Source organism: Phragmites australis, chromosome 12 (assembly GCF_958298935.1).
Source record: "Phragmites australis chromosome 12, lpPhrAust1.1, whole genome shotgun sequence".
NCBI lineage: Eukaryota > Viridiplantae > Streptophyta > Magnoliopsida > Poales > Poaceae > Phragmites > Phragmites australis.
In genome coordinates, this window is record NC_084932.1 from 15,433,754 (window position 1) to 15,452,997 (window position 19,244).

A 19,244-nucleotide genomic window follows, 5' to 3' on the forward strand; every position below is an offset into this window, starting at 1 on the left:
CTACGCCTAGCTCACGGTTAAGATGCTGGGCCCTGCCGGCCCCATCTCCATGCCCGCCGAGACCGACAGCGCCATTTCGTGTGCCGAGCAGCTATACTCGGCCTTGGTCTCTGCTTGGGTTGAGGTCAAAGGACACCCAGGGGGCCCGGGACCCTCTTCATTCAAACCCCGACTCGCCGTCGACATCCCCATCCCCACGAAGGAAGTCGTGGTGGGCGAAGACTCGTCCCAGGTCATCCGAATCCGTGGTGACCTGGGCGACAAATAGGAAAGCGCGCTCATCGCCTTCCTCCAGGCTAACACCGACGTGTTTGCATGGCAGCCGTCAGATATGCCCGGGATCCCTAGGGAGGTGATCGAGCACCACCTTGCCGTGTGCCCGGATGCACGACCGGTGAAGTAGAAAATCCGCCGGTAGGCGCCGGAGCGCCAGGAGTTCATCCGGGAGCAAGTCAGCAAGCTCCTCAACGTCGGCTTCATCTGAGAAGTCCTCCACCCGGAGTGGCTGGCGAACCCAGTCGTCGTCCTGAAGGCCAACGGCAAGCTGCGGATGTGCGTCGACTACACTGACCTTAACAAGGCTTGCCCAAAAGATCCTTTTCCTTTACCTCGCATAGACCAGATAGTCGATTCCACCACGGGGTGCGATCTTTTGTGTTTTTTAGATGCAAATTCGGGTTATCACCAAATCCGCATGGCTAAGCAGGACGAAGAAAAAACATCTTTTATTTCCCCGGTGGGGACCTATTGCTATGTGTCAATGCCTTTTGGTTTATGCAACGCTGAATCTTCATTCTAGTGGGCCGTGCACATTACCCTTAACACACAGGTTGGTCGCAACGTTGAAGCTTATGTCCCGAGATCGGGCCACCCTGCTGGAAGATTTGGCCGAGACTTTCAATAGTCTCTGCACCACTCGCCTGAAGCTCAACCAAGAGAAGTGCGTTTTTGGGGTACCCGTGGGCAAGCTCCGTAGTTTCTTGGTTTCCTGTCAGAAAAATCGAGGCCAATCCTGAGAAGATACAGGCCATCGAGTAGATGCATCCCCCAGCTCGTCTCAAAGAGGTCCAGCTCCTCGCCGGGTGCATGGCGTCCCTGGGGCACTTCATCTCCAAGCTCGGTGAGCGAGGGCTCCCACTCTTCAAATTGCTGAAGAAGACCGGTCATTTCGACTGGACACCGGAGGCCAAGCAGGCCTTCCAAAACTTGAAGAAGTATCTCACCTCACCGCCCATACTGGTAGCCCCCTCCGAGGGTGAACCTTTATTGCTCTACGTCTCGGCCACTCCTCAGGTCATGAGCATGGTACTGGTGGTGGAGTGTGACGAGTGCTCGGGGCAAGGTGTGTTGGGTTGCGGGTAGGCTACGCTAGCACAAAATAAATTTTCTCTAACGCATTCAACCAGGAAGCCATGCGAGTAGGGGATCATGAATCGTTACCACTTGACGAGCAGTGCAGCGGAAGAAGAGTTGGAGCAGACCAATCCAACGTCGTGCGCGTCAAGTAGTCGATCGTCAACCTCGTCCCGAGCACGTCCCGAGCAGATCAGCACCGCAATAGTAGCAGCACCTCTACGGTATCCACACGTACAAGGATGGAATCACCGTGCGCCGGTGTGCTAGCACCGCGCGCCCGGCTAGGGTTTCGAAGGGAGTTCGGGAATAGGAGGCGGCCAGGGTTTTTGGTGGCAAGATCTGTTTTTCTGAAAAACTCAATACGCCTTGGCCCCTGCCTATTCTTATATAGAGCACGCTAATGGGCCTTTAATCAACATTAAAGCCCATTATGACTCTAAACCCTAATGGTCCTTTAATCAACATTAAAGCCCATTAGCAGATCCAATCCGCAAACTCGATCGCCTCTAGGGCATATTACCAACAAGGTGCTGGGTCCGAGCTCCCGGCCACCCCCGAGCAGCCCACAGGTCTCGGGGCCCCTCCCAACCAGGGAGTCAAGCCTAAGACCTCGGCCCCTCCCGACCAGGGAGTCAAACCCAAAACCTTGGCCGGCCCTGACCACTGCGCCGAGATCACGGGCTGTGACAAGTCCTCGGGTGAGGCCACAGTCCGACCTTGCCGGATATGGCGACCGATGTACTTCGTCAGTAAAGTCCTCCGAGACACCAAGACAAGATACCCCCAAGCCCAGAAGATGCTTTATGTAGCGCTCATCACTTCCAGGAAGCTGCGCCACTACTTCCAGGCGCACAAAGTCTCGGTGGTAACCACATACCCACTGGGGCAGATCCTGCGGAACGGAGAAGGCACTGGGCGCATTGTCAAGTGGGCGGTTGAGCTCGTAGAATTCGATCTGCACTTCGTCAGCTGCCAAGTAATTAAAAGCCAGGCTATGTTCGATTTCGTGGCAGAGTGGATGCCGGTCCCCGAGATAAAAAATGAAGAGCTGTCCGCATATCCCGGGCAAGACGGGCCCGGGTACTGGGTCTTGCACTTTGATGGCTCCCTCATGTTGAAAGGCGCGAGGGCTGGAGTGGTGCTCACCTCCCCAATGGGTGAAGTACTCCAGTATATCGTGCAGCTGCATTTCTGGGCGACAAACAATATGGCGGAATATGAGGGCCTCATCGCTAGCCTCCGAGCAGCGGTGGGTCTCGGGATCCGGCGGCTGCTTGTTAAGGGCGACTCCTAGTTGGTGGTCAACCAAGTATCCAAGGAATACCACTGCGTAGATCCACAGATGGCGGCGTACATGCCAGAAGTCAGGAGGCTGGAGCGGCACTTCGACGGCCTGGAGCTGCGGCACATACCTCGCCGTGACAACACTCTGGTCGATGATCTATCCTGCCTGGCCTCTGCCCAGGCGCTCGTCCCGACTGGAACCTTTGAAGAAAGGCTCACACGGCCATCCGTCCTGCCTACCGACCAGGATGAAGGGAAACCCTTGAGCCTAGTTGGGGGAACCCAGGCCGCACCCTTAATGGGAGGTCCCGTCAGGGTGCCACCGCCTGGCGAGTGCGCTGTGCTTGCCGATAGTTCTCAAGAGGCCTCGTGGATCAATGAGATCCGAGGGTACTTGAAAGAAAACATCCTTCCCGGGGATGATGCCTCTGCGGAGAGGATTGCACGGCAGTCCAAACGCTATGCCATTGTAGATGGGGATCTCTACCGGCATGGCACGGACGGTGTCCTCCTGAAATGCATCACTCGGGCAGAAGGCAGTGAGCTCCTCACTAAGATCCATGAGGGCGAGTGTGGTGGCCATGCATCGTTCCGCACGCTGGTCGGGAAGGCCTTTCGGCAAGGCTTCTACTGGCCAACAGCCCTCCAGGACGCTTCTGAGCTGGTTCAGCGCTGCAGGGCGTGCTAATTCCACGCAAAGCAGATTCACCAGCTAGCTTAGGCTCTTCACACCATCCCCCTGTCTTGGCCCTTCGCGGTCTGGGGGCTGGACATCTTGGGTCCATTCCCCCGAGCAATCGGGGGCTATGAGTACCTCTATGTCGCCATCGACAAATTCGCCAAGTGGCCGGAGGTGGTCCCAGTTGTCAAGGTTACCAAGAACATGGTGATCCAATTCATCCGCTGTATCACAAGTCGCTTCGGTGTCCCGAACAGGATCATCACTGACAATGGCACCCAGTTCACAAGTGCCCTGTTCAGGGAATACTGCGAGGACCTCGGGATCAAGCTTTGCTTCGCCACTGTCGCTCATCCTCGGAGCAATGGGCAAGTCGAGCATGCAAATGCCGAGATACTGAAGGGGCTCAAAGCCTGGACTTACAATGTACTAGCAAAGCATGGGAAATGATGGATCAACGAGCTGCCTGCTATGTTATGGGCCAACCAGACCACGCCAAGTGGGGCCACTGGGGAGACACCTTTCTTCCTTGTCTACGGCGCCAAGGCGGTCCTCCCCTCCGAGCTCACGCTCGGCTCCCCTCGGGTGAATGACTACTCAGAAGGCAAACAGGAACAACGAAGACGTGACGATGCCGAGCACTTGGAGGAGCATCGGCGACGAGCCACCGTCCGAGCCGCCAGATATCAGCAGAGCCTGCGGCATTACCATCAGTGTCGTGTCCGTGCTCGGTCACTCGAGGTTGGGGATCTAGTTCTCTGGCACGCCCAGACGCGCGAAGGAAAGAATAAACTCTCCCCCATATGGGAAGGCCCCTTCATCGTGACCAGTGCTCTGAGGCAAGGCTGGTTTCGGCTGGCCACAGAGGATGGACAGCCTCTCCCAAACGCCTGGAACATCGAGCACCTACGCAAGTTTTATCCATAGGTGGGCATGTTTGTGCTCGGGCCAACCAGGACAGGGGCCTTTGTCACACCCGGTTTTAGAAAGGGGCAAAACCAGATGTAAACCACATATATGCCAGGATCAAGTTTCATATATGCAGCGACTTCATCAGTGTATCACATCCAGTGTCATTATTACAACGCTTTAACTATATTAAATATTGAGACCAAAAGTCTTTAACAAAAAGCACACAGCGATACTCCGCGAAACTCCAACTTCCACAGGCATTTGACCGGGGGAAATGCTAGCCTAGCAGTCTTCCTCTTCATCATCGAAGTAATCTGGATCTCCTTCATTGTCTGAGCAGCACTTGAACAGCATTTGGGGTAACAACAACAAGTGTGAGTACAACTAGTACTCCGCAAGTGTGGGAAATAAAATGCTATGCAAGCTTAAACAAGGAACAGGCCATAACAGTTATAGTTGTGCATAAAAGCCAACTGTACTAACGAAGTTTTATGAAAGCAACCTACTTAACTAGGTTCATCATCATTAGACCTCCAGCTTCTAGAACCATCTCCACAGTTTTTCCCTACACCTGAGTTCCCACATCAGGCTCCCAACAGACCAAAACGACCCAACCCTCTTGGCTAATCATGTGAGGATCCAAGTCTCTCATAACCGTGAGCACGACTGTTATTACAGTTCTTACACTCTACAGAGGTTGTCCAGCTTTCCCCACAAGTCGTGATTTTCCTTGTTGCCGTGTCCGCGAAACACTTAACACACTCCAGTGGTGTGTCACCCGGAAAGTCACTACAAAGCCGTTACAAAGTTTCATCCAGTATGTGCATACCCGCTAGGTTTCACCGCTGTCAAAGTGGCATCACACCACCCAGAAGCCCCCTTTTGTGCCTTGTAGCTCTAGGAAGTTTTCACCCTTCCCTTCCACTACACATCTCATACCACTAACCAAATGGTTCTAGCCTCTGCCGTGCCCACACAACCACCCTTCCATTTGGCACGCACAAAACTGGAATCCACTAATTAATAGGCTAGGCCTGTCCCATACCAGGTCTCATGGTTGGTACGATATTTCTTGGGTTGTCGCTCCACGAACCGGTCCTTACTTAGGTTACTTGAGCAAAGACTAAACCAACATCATAACTTCGTCATCACTGACCCAACTTTGCTCAAGGCCTAAGATTCCATGTCGCTATTGCCATCATTAATATTCCCAACTCATAATTGCATTGATTAGTTAATCATGTTTAACCCTTAACCCTTCAATCCCTTTGTGCGAAGCTAAGCATGACTACCCATCATATCCTCTATTATCAACATGGCGACAAGGAATTATATGGAACCAGGTACTATACATACATAGGATTCAGGATTAACAGCATGCATGTTTGAAAAGAATGCATTTTAATCAAATTGGGATCAAAATGTTCAAGGACACTTGCCTCTCCCAACTTGCTGCTCAGACTCTTCAAAAACTTGGTCCTGAAGGTTCTCGAACTGCTCTTCGTCTGCTTTCGACACGCACCGGAAAAGCGAACAACAAAACCAACTAAGAACAGTACACCACATAGTAACTAACATATATGAAAAAGGTACTACAAGATAGTACACGTTGCTACGAACACGGGAGCGCAAAAATCGTCTAAATCGGAGCTAGAACGAGAAAGTTATGCTAGAAACAAGTTTTAGGGTTAATCTAAAAAAAGAAAAGGACCTAATTTGAATTAAACAGAAAGAACAGGGGCCTTTTTGCAAAAATAGAGGAACCTAATTGTAATTTTGGGAAAGATCAGGGACTAAACTGCAAAAAGATAGGGGCTTTTAACTAATTTCAGAAGAGTTTAGGGCTTTATTGCAAAAGAACCAATTTCTGGAATTCTTGGAATTATTTTTGTATTGAAAAAGGCTGATTTTGCTGACTGGGCTGTTGCGGTTGACGTGGCATGATGACTGGGATGACATGTCGGCATGGGTGCTGAGGTGGCAGGCTGACGTGGCGTTGACTGGGTTTAAGTGGTGCCACGTGGCGGCTCAGGATGGGGTGGCCGAAGGGGTATCGGGATCTAATCTGGGCCGTCCAAAACAGATCTAACAGCTACCGGCGTGGGGGGGGGGCTTTGGCTGACCGGCGCCAGAGGAGAAACGGCGGCGGTCTTCTCGGCGCGGCGTTGCTATTTGCCAGAGGGGCGGCGGACCTCGTCGCCGGCTACGGGGAGCGGCGGCAGAGAGAGAAGGGAACACGCGGATTCCGTTTTAGTCACATACCGACGACGGCGCAGCTCGGGTGGCGTGCGGCAGCGGGGTAGACGTCGGCGAGCCTCGGGCGATGTCGGGGAGGGAGTTCCGGCGGCCAAAACTCGACGATGAAGGCCGCAACGGACGCGGTAGATGATGCAGATGCTCACGCGTGGCTCGGCTACGGCAAATAGGCGTCGAAACAGTGGCGGTGAAGCTTGGGGTGGCTCGGCTATGGCGGCAGCGGGGCTAGAACTGGTGCACGATTTAGATGGGAGTAAACCGAGGGGGGTCCGGGCTTTATATAAGCGGGAGAAGAGGATAGGATCGAGCGGATTGGATTTGGCTTGCTTCTGTTGGGATACGGACGCGGGAGTTTGGCGAACGGTGTCGGCTTCGATCCGGACTCGGGCGAAGTCTTGCGCGGGCGGGAGAAGGAAGAATGCGCGGGCCCCACTTGGCAGCTTCTACGGGTGAAAACGGAAAATGGTCGGGCGCCACTGGAGAAAGAAAATCGCCCCGGCGCTGCTGGGTCGCGGCCTTCGGTCGACCCAAGCGGGGAGGAGGAAGAAGAAGCAGGCCGGCCCAGGCGGGGAGGAAGGAAAAAGGCCGGGAAAGAAAAAGGTTTCGGCCCAGAGAGAGTGAGAAAGGTTTTCCTTTAATAGCATTTTCCAATTTCCCCCTTTTTTTGTTTCTTCATTTTATTTTCTTTTTAATTCCAAATAACGCGCTCGGGGTTTTTCAAAAGGGACTTTCCACACTAACAAACCCTAATGCATCTACTCCAACATGAATGTGACAAACAATTCCTAAATTTATTATTTGCTTTATAAATTAATGTTTTTCTCTAGGGTTTCAAGAGCTAGCACAACACCTCTAACAAAAATTCATTACTATTAGGAAAAAGTTGAAAATTAGTGTGTTACAGCCTTACCCCTGCCCAAATTGGCCGGGGGCTGCCACCAACCATGTGAGTTAGCACTTCTATACAAATCGTCAATATACGCTCATACTACTCTTATTCTGAGTTTTCTCTTTGGAATCCATATGTTTAATCTGCTTGGTGAGATGCTCGATTTGTGCGAGAAAAACACGCTCTCTCATTTTTCCCGCTGATAAAAACGGATCCCGGTTGGTATGCGTGCAGGCAGTGACTGCTGACTTAAGTCTGTGCTGGTAGGCTGTGGTGCCCGGCTGCATGGCAGTACCCTGAGCACTACCGAGCCTCTGGGGTTCTCGGGTAATCCTACCGCTTGAACATGAGTAGTCGGGACTGCCTAGACCCCAGGGGCGGGCTGTCAGTGCTCGGCCTGGTCAACCTACCCCGGGCACCATCAAACCATTGGACCTCTGGGTCATGCCTCTGTCTGTACACTTCGCCGGTCCGGGCATTCGAGAGGTCTCGGGTCAAAAATGAGAGCACTAACAGAGTACCGCACTAACAGAGTGCACCAAGCAAAAAATCTTTGCCTATTTTAAGCTTACAGATAAATGCTCAAGACCCAAGCAGCCCGACCACAAGGGCCTCAGTGCCCGAGGCGCTCCTCGAGCCTCTGGGGTCCTCGAGTAATCCTACCGCTCGGACATGAGTGGTCGGGACCGCCAAGCCCCAGGATCTATTACCGGGTTTCCAGTGCTCAGGTGTTAAAAGGATGTCCTGGGGGTTTAGGCGTCTTGCACGAGGGAACCCATGTTCCCGGGTGCCCCGCGCTCAGGGCATCCACCCTTTCCTGGACCGGTCGGCCGAAAGACTAACAACTACTCGGTGAGTTACTAAAGTCATATGGATTTCCTTTCATACATACGCAATAAACTATTGTTCCTGAGTTATCCTTGGGACCCTCGTATGCTAATTTGTTCAGTGAGGCAGTCCCCTCACGCGCAGAACCCCGCCCTCGTGTTCACTTTTTCGGAACGATAAAAACAAATAGTAGTCGGTGTACCGTACGGGCGGCGATGGTGGACCTAGGTTTTTTATGATGGCCGTGGTGCCCGGCCGGCTTGCCAGTACACCGAGCACTACCGAGCCTCTGGGGTTCTCGGGTAATCCTACAACTCGAACATGAGTGGTCGGGACCGCCTAGACCCCAGGGCGGGCTGTCCGTGCTCGGCCTGGTCAGTCCTACCCCGGACACCACCAAACCGTGGGGACTCTTGGTTGCATTTCCGCCCGCACGCTTCTCTGGTCTATTTTTTTGAGAGGTCGCAAGGCGAAAAGCATCCATTAGTCGTGGCGTGTACCGTGCCAGGTTGATTCATCTCCCGAGCAAAGAAGTTCGTGTCTGTGTCTCTTTGACTCAGCAGTCGTGCACTGGCGGGGGCTCGGGGGCTAGACGCTCGGGTAGTCCCGTTGCTTGAACATGAGTGGCTGGGGCAACCTAACTTCTCGAGGAAGACTGCCGGGCTCAACCCAGCTAATGCGTCTCGGGACATCAAGGGAAAACAAACAACATAAAGAACAAGCACAGATCGGAGTTCGATTCCAAGGCTGACTTCTATTACATTGAAAGGAACCATTCAGGAGGGAATCACTCCCGCATTTACAACATTCAAAAGGAACAAAAACCCGAACTTTTTACAGGCTAAGGAGGGGGCACACTTCACTGCTGCTGTCACTACTTGGGCCTGGTTCCCGCACAAAAAATTCCGCCACCTCGGTGGTGACATCGTGGACAGCTGCCCGGGTGGCAGCTTCCTCTGCCTCAACCACACCATGCCGAGCTGGCTCCAGCGGGAAGGTGGGGTCTCGGCTGCGGTAGCAGGCGAGAACATGCTCGGCTACTCCTTGGGCCAGCACACACCCCTCCCGAGTCGCTAGCTCCTGGACAGCGGCAGGAAGGGCCTCGAGGCGCCGGGCGATCTCTACAAACCTGAGGGCGATGTGGCATATCGTCTCCGTTTCCAGCGACTGGAATCCCACAAACACACGCCCAAGCCCGGTTGCCTCCACGGTGTCTCGTGCCTACCGATGGATATCCTGCATCATCAGCTTCACATTCGTCCACTCTGAGAGGACGGCATCGACCTCCTCCTCGGTGTTCTTCAGTCGAGCCTCGAGACTGCTGCCGTTGGCGGCACTGGTAGGGATGTCCCTCGCGGTCAGTATCCCCTGGCATTGGGCGGCCCCCAGGATCCGGGACTGCTCCAGTTGCTCGGCCCGGGCCTTGATGGCTTGCTCTCTGGCGGCTAGGTCAGCCTCCTGGCAGGCGACACGCTCCTCCCGGGCGGCGAGTGCTGACAACGCTGAATCGGCACTCACCTCGCACTGTGCGACCTGTTCCTCCCGGGCAGCTAGCGCTGACTTCGCCAAGTTGGCATCCGTCTCACGCAGGGCAACCTGCTCCTCCCAGCGTAGAACGTCGGTGCGGCCACGCTCGTGATCATCGTTCTGGTGGCAGAGGTCCGCCTGTGCAAACCGCACGGCTTCCTCCCTCTTGCTGGCCGCCTCCTCCTGTGAAGCAACCTGCCGCTCCCACCGGGCAAGTTGATCCTCTCGAGCGAGCAGCTCTGCGGTACGCCTCCTCGATGGTAGGTCGCGCTCCACCGTGAGCCGCTCTAAGCGGTTGGCTTTCTCCTATGTGGCGACGGCCTCGTCGCGGGCCTCCTCCAATGCCTCCCGCTCCACGGCCACCTCCCGCATGGACTTCTCATAGGCCGAGCGAGCCGAGGCAACTCGGGCCTCCACCAACTTGCGGACCTCTTCCAGCCGACCCCTTTCGTCGACTAGGGCAGCGCGCTCTTTCTCGAGCTCGGCCCGCTCTGCCGCAACGGCCACCTTGAGCCGCCAAATGACCTCATGGCGCTTCTCAGCACCTCAGGGAGGGGTTCCGGGGCCTGGCCAGGAGATGGCCAGGGGCTGGGTCCCCTGCGAGCCCTCTCAGCAGAGGTGCTCAGGGACCCCGACGGCAGCCGCGCCAGTGCCAGCCTTGTCGTGACCACCTCCCCTGCAGCTGTTTGCTCCTTCCTCGAAGGGCTCGGGGCAGGATCGGCCGGGGCTATCGGCTCAGGATCGGCCGGGGCTATTGACTCAAAGCTGGCCGGGGCCCTTGACTCGGAGCCCGCCGGGGCTCTCGGATCAGGGACAGAGGCTGGCCTCGGCTGCTCTGGGGACTTCTCACCTCTTGCAGAGTCCTTTGGCGGCCTGAAACGAAAATAGCTTAACCCCCAGCCAAAATTTGGGCAAAATGTGCTCGAGAAAGAAAAAGGGGCTTATGTGGCTTTTGGCCCGCGGTACCTCCATCGGGACTGCGGGATCCGGAACTCTGGGCCCTACGGCCTGGGCTCAGGCTCAGGCTTCGGCCTCCTCCTTTTCGGGGGAGGGCTCTAGCCCTCGAGCCATTGTGGGTCGGTCCCAGCGGCCGCCCCGGAGCCTGCTCCCAAAGACTGGGCAGTCCGGCCAGCAGCCATCGCACCGTCGGCCGGGCTCTGGCCCCCAGGTTGCCGTGAGCTAGTCCCAGGCTCCGCCACGGAGTCCGCTCCCGAAGACTGACCTCCTCGGCTACCCACCATCGTGCCACCTGCCGTCGGCCGTTGTCGCGGAGGTGATGGCGATGAGGATGAAGACGGTTGAGGGATATACGCCCGGGGATGCTTCCCCTTATCGCCCCGGGTCGGTGGCCTACTGTCATCGTGCGGTGGTGCCCTGCCCTCCATTATCGTCTGCCCCGGGGATGTGCAGAGTCCTGGGGTCTCGGTGCCCCGGACGGTCGACTAACCCCTGGGCGTCGAAGGCCGGCCCGGGTCTGCGCAAAGCGCCAGCTCCTCGAGTGGCAGGACCGCCCGGGCAAGGTCATCGACGCCGGTCACCACCTTCAGCAGTGTCGCCAGGGCCCCCTCGTCACCTATGCAGGTCCTCGTCAAGTCGCGAGGCCCGGTGTGCATCCAGGCGAAGCGGGTGTGTTCCCTCAGAGGGGCCAGATGGCGACGCAGGAAATCGGCGACCACCATGAGCGAGGTGGGCCCCGCCCGGTGTAGGTCTTCATTGCAGTTCAGCACCAGGCGCAGGCGAGCATCCTCCACAGGGGCCACTTCCTAGATCAACTTGTTGGGCTCCACCGGCGATTGCGGCAGCGAGAGGCGGTCGTGAGGACTGACGTCGACGTAAACCTAGTCCCAGTGCCAGTCGTCCCACTTGCCGCACAACACCTGCGGGATGTAGGCGTTGCTGAGTCCCTCCCACAGGCGGAAGTTGCAGCAGCCCATGACCTCCACCTCGTTCGACCCCTTCTTCTTCCCGGCCGCTTGAAGGATAAAGAACTGCTGGAAGAGCGCGACCGACGGTGGCACACCCCCACGAACATCTTGCAGAAGTGGGCGAAGATTGCCAGGACAACCACTGGGTTCAGAATCAGATGGGCCAGCTGGACGCTGAAGGTGTCCCACACTTGCAGAAGAAACACCGAGAATGGCGGCACCAGGCCGGCGGCGACGAAAGAGACAAAGATCATGATCCTCCCGGGCCTGCGTGTGGCGGGCGGATAGTTGGCCGGCGTCACCACCGACGCTCCCCGTTGTCTAGCAGGGACCATCAGCTTCCAAACCTTCTCCACCCCCTCCTCGTTCATGAGGTGGGACCTCGGTAGGACGCTGTTGGCACTCGACGCCTCCCGACGGCCGCTTCCTGCCCTTGGCATTTTTTGGGTGTGGGGAGTGCGCTCAAGGAGACTAGAAGCAAGGTGCGCCGCGGGCTGGGGAGGAAGATCCTGGTGCGCAAGGAAGACAAAGGCAAAAGATGGAAACTGCAAGAATGGCGTGGGGGGTAACGGTTCGTTGCCCCTCTCCTTTTTCTATCATGGGGAATTCAAACGCCACATTCCTCGGTGCAATTTGCGAGGTGCATCTCCCTTGATCCGCGCGGTTGCCAGGCGCGCCTCCCGCCTCATCATCACTTCCCTCGAAAGTCGGAAGGGCACGCGCCCTTTCGGTTTCCCCTTTGGGCTATACCAAGAGCCTGGGCCAAAAAGCTCCAAAACCCGCAAGATTTTAGCACCTGACGACAAGCCACGTGGCACCAATGCTGTGATCGGCCTCGAAGAAATAGGGCCCCACCCACAGTCTCTGGGTCATCGCCTGCCGATGGGCCCGGGGGCTGCTGTCGGTGACATGGGAACTAGGGGTTCTCGAGTACCGAGGCCAGGAAGCAGAATGCCACGTGGCGCCTTCCCTCGGGGACCATCTCCCCGAGGGCCAAGAAGGGTCAGTTCCGGGAGGGGTTCTCGGGGCCATGAACAGTGTCCTCAAATACCCAGAGTTCCTCGAGGACCCGAGAAGAGGCAGTTCCGAGAGGGGTGCTCAGGGCCATAATCAATGGTCCCCGAGTACCCGTAGTTCCCCGAGGACCCAATAAGAGGTAGTTCTGGGAGGGGTGCTCGGGGCTATGAACAGTGGTCCCCGAGTACCCGTAGTTCCCCGAGGACCCGAGAAGAGCCAATTTTGGGAGGGGTGCTCGGGGCTATGAACAGTTGGTCCCTGAGGACCTGAGAAGCCCCTTGCTGGTGGACCCCACGAGGGCTTCACGGTGAGGTATCAATCGGTGGGAGGCCTGATGATGCATTTAAGAGAGCGCGTGGCTGGTCACATCCAACCACTCCCCCCCACGCTTGTTGTACTGAGTACGTCAGTCCCTGCCACCACCTGGTAGGAAGGCGTGGGGACATTTAATGCGATGGGTCTCATCACACGTCACCCTGTAGGGCTCATAAAGGAAAAGCCTTGGAGATAACATCGCTGGGCTCGAGGCGTATCGCCTACTCCCCTGCTGTGTCAGATCTGCTCTAACCGAGAGGGCATGCGGGGCTGTTCGGTTGCTGCCCGGTGGGTCCCCCCTCAGCACCTACTAAAGTTGGGCGTAATCGGCGACAGGACCGGCTGAATGCGCATTTTCAGCCCCTGTAACATCAAACTGTAGCCCCATGACAGTTGCTTTCCATTTATGTCTCATAGGAACTCGTGCCCCCAGGCTGGGCACGTCGAGTCTCCCCCAATAGGATAAATGGTGGGGTGCACTCCATTAAAGGACAAGTCAGAGAAGTCCAAGCTGGAAGCTCTAGGAACATGACTGATAGAGGTCAAGCTTTAGACAGGGCGCCTCGAAGCAAGACCGAAGCTCAAGACTTAGACAAAAAAATCTTGTAACACAGAGATCCAGAGAAAGGCATTCTAAGAGCATTAATAGCATATCATACAAACAGGAGTAGGGTATTACGCTCCATGCGGCCCGAACCTGTCTAAAATCCCTTGTGCATTTACTCTCACTAGCCGATGATCATCTGTCCCGCCTAGATCTCACACATACGCATTAAATCCATGTATGAGGAAGATCCAGAATCAGCCCCCCGGCTTGCGGTGTTCATCCACCGACAGATACCGATTGAAGCGTTTAAGCATTGCATACCTCCATGGACATGTTGATTGCTCCATGAGACTACAAGAGATATAACTTGAAACACATGTTAGTGTCAAAATCACAACCTATAGGATATACTCCCCCCTAAATATGTGCATACAAGTGTTGAATACTTGTGAGATATATGCACTAGTTATTGATAACAATGGGGACTTGTCCTATATATATTGGATCATGGCACATAAAAGATATCAAATGTAAAACTATTGCCATAGAAGAAACCTACCACTAATAAACCATGTAGGTTGTGATGAGGACATCCCTTCCATTGATACAACCATGCCTATTGCACAGCAGGGACCAATGACTCGAGCTCAAGCACGCCGAATCAATTACCAGGTAAAGTCGTTCCTTGCTGTCCAAACAAGTTCCTCTCCGAATGGGGTACTACTAAAGCCTTGTGATGACTTCCTTATGCTTAGAAACTTGGGAGACGAACCAGCTGGACACAAGAGTAACCAAGGTAACCATCAGGTGGATGCTGGTGTAAACAAGAAGATGATCAGACAAAACATCCAGACTGCATGTTTGGACCTCCAGGCATCACTATTTTTTATTTGTCTATAATTCTCTGCTCCGGAAGGTGATTGGGGCCCATGGGCACTTGTTGGAAAGTTCTCATCATCTACTTTCATTTGGATCTAACACAACCATCAGACTCCATCAGAGCTACTCAGAATCGGCGAAAGAACATTCGGACCTCCAACCATAGGCCTTGGTCCTTGTATCCCGTAGAGCCCACTAGGGGCCCATTCTAAGTTAGGGTTTCTTCCCCCCCCCCTCCTCCTGGCTGCCTCCTATGTATAAATAGCACCAGTAGCCACTAGAAAGAAGGTTGGGTTTTGTTTAGATGCAAAATAGCTTCAGCTTCTTGCTTGTAAACACGTGTGTCGGCTAGACCACCTATTTTACTCGATTCAGAACCCCAACTTCGTGTGTATCGATTTCATCTTTGGCAAGGTTTGTGCACTTTTTGCTTGTCAACTTGTTCTTCGATTTGCTAGCAGGTTCAAGGTTGTTCTTGGCATGGCAAGAACAGCAACAAATCAGAGTCAGTGTAACTGTCGCTGAGGCGCAGCGCCCCTGTTGGTCGTTGTAGTCGGGCAGCACAACGTCGAATCCACCCCAAATTGAGTTATCCCCTCTCACCGAAAGATCAGGACCAGCCCCTGCCTTATCATGTGGTAATCAGAGCAAGGTTAATCAGTGACAGTTCTACCCATTCTTTACTTTAACTACAGTCCAAAAATCCCAAAAATAGGTTAGAACCGAAATCCCGAAAACAAATTTTAGACTTTGCTGTTCTGCTTAGTTCTTGCTTGTTGAGTTTTCAGTTGCATCGATTGGTCGAGTTGCTGGTTCTTAGAGTCTAATCTATTAGAGTTTCGAATTCTGCTCACGTTTTGGTCACCATCGTTACCACCAGATCCACCTCCAACACCACCACCACCACCACCAGAACCGCTGCCATCTTTTCCCCCATATACACCTCCGCTGCCACCGCAAACACCTATTCGTTCTTAGTCTTTCATATCAGTCCGAACAGCCACCCAAATAGCAGATCCATTGGGCTACTCTTTTGGTTGTTCTAACTTGTGGACAGGTCCAAACATACCAAGACACCGAACCAAACACTCCCTCTTTGTTCAGAACTAAGTATTCTTACTTTCGAGAGAGAGAGAGAGAGAGAGAGAGAGAGAGAGAGAGAGAGAGAGAGAGAGAGAGAGAGAAGTGTATATATGTAATGACTTTCTGATATCCTTGTGAAAAGTTTTCAGATTTGAGCTAGTTGTGCAAAAACAAAAAAAAGAAAGAAAAAAATCAGAAAAAAAGAGGGAAAAGGAAAAGAAAAAGAGGAGAAAAGAAAGAAGGGGTTCTTGCTACTATTTTCCTTGTACTCCTTGGTTACTTTTATGTGTGACAACACTTGTGTTCAGGCTCGCGTCTCTAGCACGGGTTAGCCTAGGACCAGCACGGTACCATCGTTGAACGTTTATTCAATTTGCATCGACTAACGTTGTTCCAGCTGTACCTTGAATTTTCTTGCAGCCACCTATAGCTCCACAAATTTATCTACAACGTCACAGGTTTGTGCTTCCTGCCACCTTTTTGTTGTTGTTCTTGCCGGCTGCCAACACCAACTGCAAAAGCGTGGTAAGAAAGAACATGTAAGAACTTAGTTGTACAAGTCTGAAGGAGAGCTGGAGTGATGTCACCTAGTTCCACTAGTTGATAGGCTTAATTTCTTGTGAATTCTTTGCTTCATACTAACCATGTCAGGAGATGCGGATTATACATCTCAACATTCACCGCGTACGAGAGGCATCATACAACACTTTGAACGCCAAGTGAGGGTGCATGCTGAACACCTTGATGAGGATGTTCGGGTCACCAATGAACGCCTTGGCCAATTGGAGATGGCTCAGATTGACACCAACACCAAGCTGGCCTCGTTGGAGAGCTCTCTTGGGGCTGTTAACATTTCTCTTGCAGGTATCATGGATCGATTGGAGAGGATGGACCAGAATGGTCATGATGGTTCAGGACCACGCAACAGCAAGAACCACAACACCGTGGGTAGCGTTGCGGGTGAGGATGACGTAGAATATTCTGTGGACACCGAGCTTGATGACGAGGTAAATGGTAATCAACGCAGGCAACAGCGCCACAACCGCCATGGTACAGGCGCTCACCAACCACAACGAGAGGTGCATGCTGATGACTCTTTTGGCAAGATCAAGTTTACCATACCCTCTTTTGATGGAAAGTATAATCCTGACACATACCTCACTTGGGAATTAGCTATTGATAAAAAATTTACTTGCCATGAATTTCCTGAGGAAAAACGTGTTAGGGCTGCCACTAGTGAGTTTACTGATTTCGCTTCTGTTTGGTGGAGTGAGTACCATCATAAGAACCCAAATAATATTCCACAAACTTGGGAAGCCTTGAAACGAGTCATGCGGGCTAGATTTGTTCCTTCATATCATGCACGTGAGTTATTACATAAATTGCAGCAACTAAGACAAGGCACTAAATCTGTAGAAGAGTATTATCAAGAGCTGCAAATGGGCATGCTTCGTTGTGGTTTAGAGGAGAATGAGGACGCTGCTATGGCCAGATTTATGGGTGGGCTGAACCGGGAGATTCAGGACATTTTAGCTTATAAAGAATATAATTCAGTCACTCGTTTGTTTCATCTTGCTTGCAACGCTGAAAGAGAAGTGCAGGGACGATGAGCTAGCATGAGAACTAACATTCCTGCAGGTCGTGCTAGCTCTTGGACGCCTTCCATCGCTGCTGCAACATCGACCCGAGCAGCTGCACCATCCTCCTCGAGCAAGCCACGTCCCTCCACAACAAATTCTGCACCATGTCCAACTGAACCAACAAGAGGGGCAGCAGCCACGCCTGCTAAGAGTTCGTCCTCAGTGGCATCATCGGGACGCACAAGGGACATTCAGTGCCTACGCTACAAGGGCTATGGTCATGTGCGCAAGGACTGCCCAAGCACACGTGTTCTGGTCGTGCGAACAGATGGTGGGTACTCCTCTGCTAGTGATTTAGATGAAGAAACATATGCTTTGCTTGCAGCTAACAATGCAGTGGAAGATGATGTACACCACCAAGATGCAGAGCACATTAGGGCCGAAGATGCAGAGCACTATGAAAGCCTTGTAGTGCAGCGAGTGCTAAGTGCACAAATGGAGAGGACTGAACAAAATCAGCGACACACCTTGTTTCAGACCAAGTGTGTGATCTAGGAGCGTTCTTGCCACGTGATCATTGATGGAGGGAGCTGCAACAACTTGGCAAGTGTTGAAATGGTGGAGAAGCTTGCATTGGACACACGGCCACACCCTCAGGCTTACTACATTCAGTGGCTCAACAGCAGCGGTAAGGTGAAGGTAACACGGTTGGTAAGAGTTAACTTTGTCATTGGTTCTTATCATGATTATATTGACTGTGATGTTGTACCTATGCAAGCATGCTCTATGTTGTTAGATAGACCATGGTAACATGATAAAGATTCCTTGCTTTTTGGCAAATCAAATCAGTACTCACTTGTGCATAATGGCAAGAAACTTGTGTTGCATCCTATGTCTCCCGAGGCCATTTTGAACGATGAAATTGCTAGAGCTAGCAAACTGAAAAATCTTGAGAATGCTAAGAGTGAAAATCAGATTGTGGCAACTAAACTTGAGAAACATAAAAAGAAAGACACCAAATCTATTCATGGAAATAAGAATGAGATTAAGCTAAAAGGATCTTGTTTCATTGCTACTAAATCTGATTTGGAGGAAATTGATGCTAGCACTGTTGTTTGCTATGCTTTGGTGTGCAAAGAAACATTGTTTCCACTCGAAGATATCTCTACTTCTTTGCCTCCTACTATCACTAACATTTTGCAAGAGTACGCTAATGTTTTTCCAAAGGAGGTGCCACTAGGGCTCCCACCAATTCGAGGGATTGAGCACCAGATTAACCTCATTCCCGGGGCCTTCTTGCCCAATCGTGCGCCATACAGGACTAACTCGTAAGAAACTAAAGAGATTCAGCGCCAAGTGCAAGAATTGCTTGACAAATGTTATGTGCGTGAATCTCTTAGCCCCTGTGTTGTTCCTGTGCTTTTAGTTCCTAAGAAGGATGGATCATGGCGCATGTGTGTAGATTGCCGAGCAATAAATAACATTACAATCAGATATCGTCACCCTATCCCTAGGCTAGATGATATGCTTGATGAACTAAGTGGCTCAATTGTGTTCTCTAAAATTGATTTGCGTAGTGGTTACCACCAGATTCGCATGAAGTTAGGAGATGAATGGAAAACAACGTTTAAAACTAAATTCGGTTTATATGAGTGGTTAATCATGCCTTTTGGTCTCACTAATGCACCCAGCACTTTCATGAGATTAATGAATGAAGTTTTACGCGCCTTCATTGGCAGATTTGTGGTGGTATATTTTGATGATATTCTCATATATAGCAGATCACTAGAGGAACATCTTGATCATTTGCGTGATGTTTTTGATGCTCTACGTGATGCACGTTTGTTTGGTAACCTTGAGAAGTGCACCTTTTGCACGGATCGAGTCTCTTTTCTTGGCTATGTTGTGACCCCGCAGGGAATTGAAGTTGATCAAGCCAAAGTTGAAGCCATACACAGCTGGCCGGTTCCCACAACGGTCACACAAGTGAGAAGCTTTCTCGAACTTGCTGGATTCTACCGCCATTTTGTGAAGGATTTCAGCACCATTGCAGCCCCACTGCATGAACTCACCAAGAAGGGTGTGCCATTCACTTAGGCTGCAGCACAGAAAAACGCCTTCAACACGTTGAAAGATAAGTTAACACATACACCTTTGCTCCAACTTC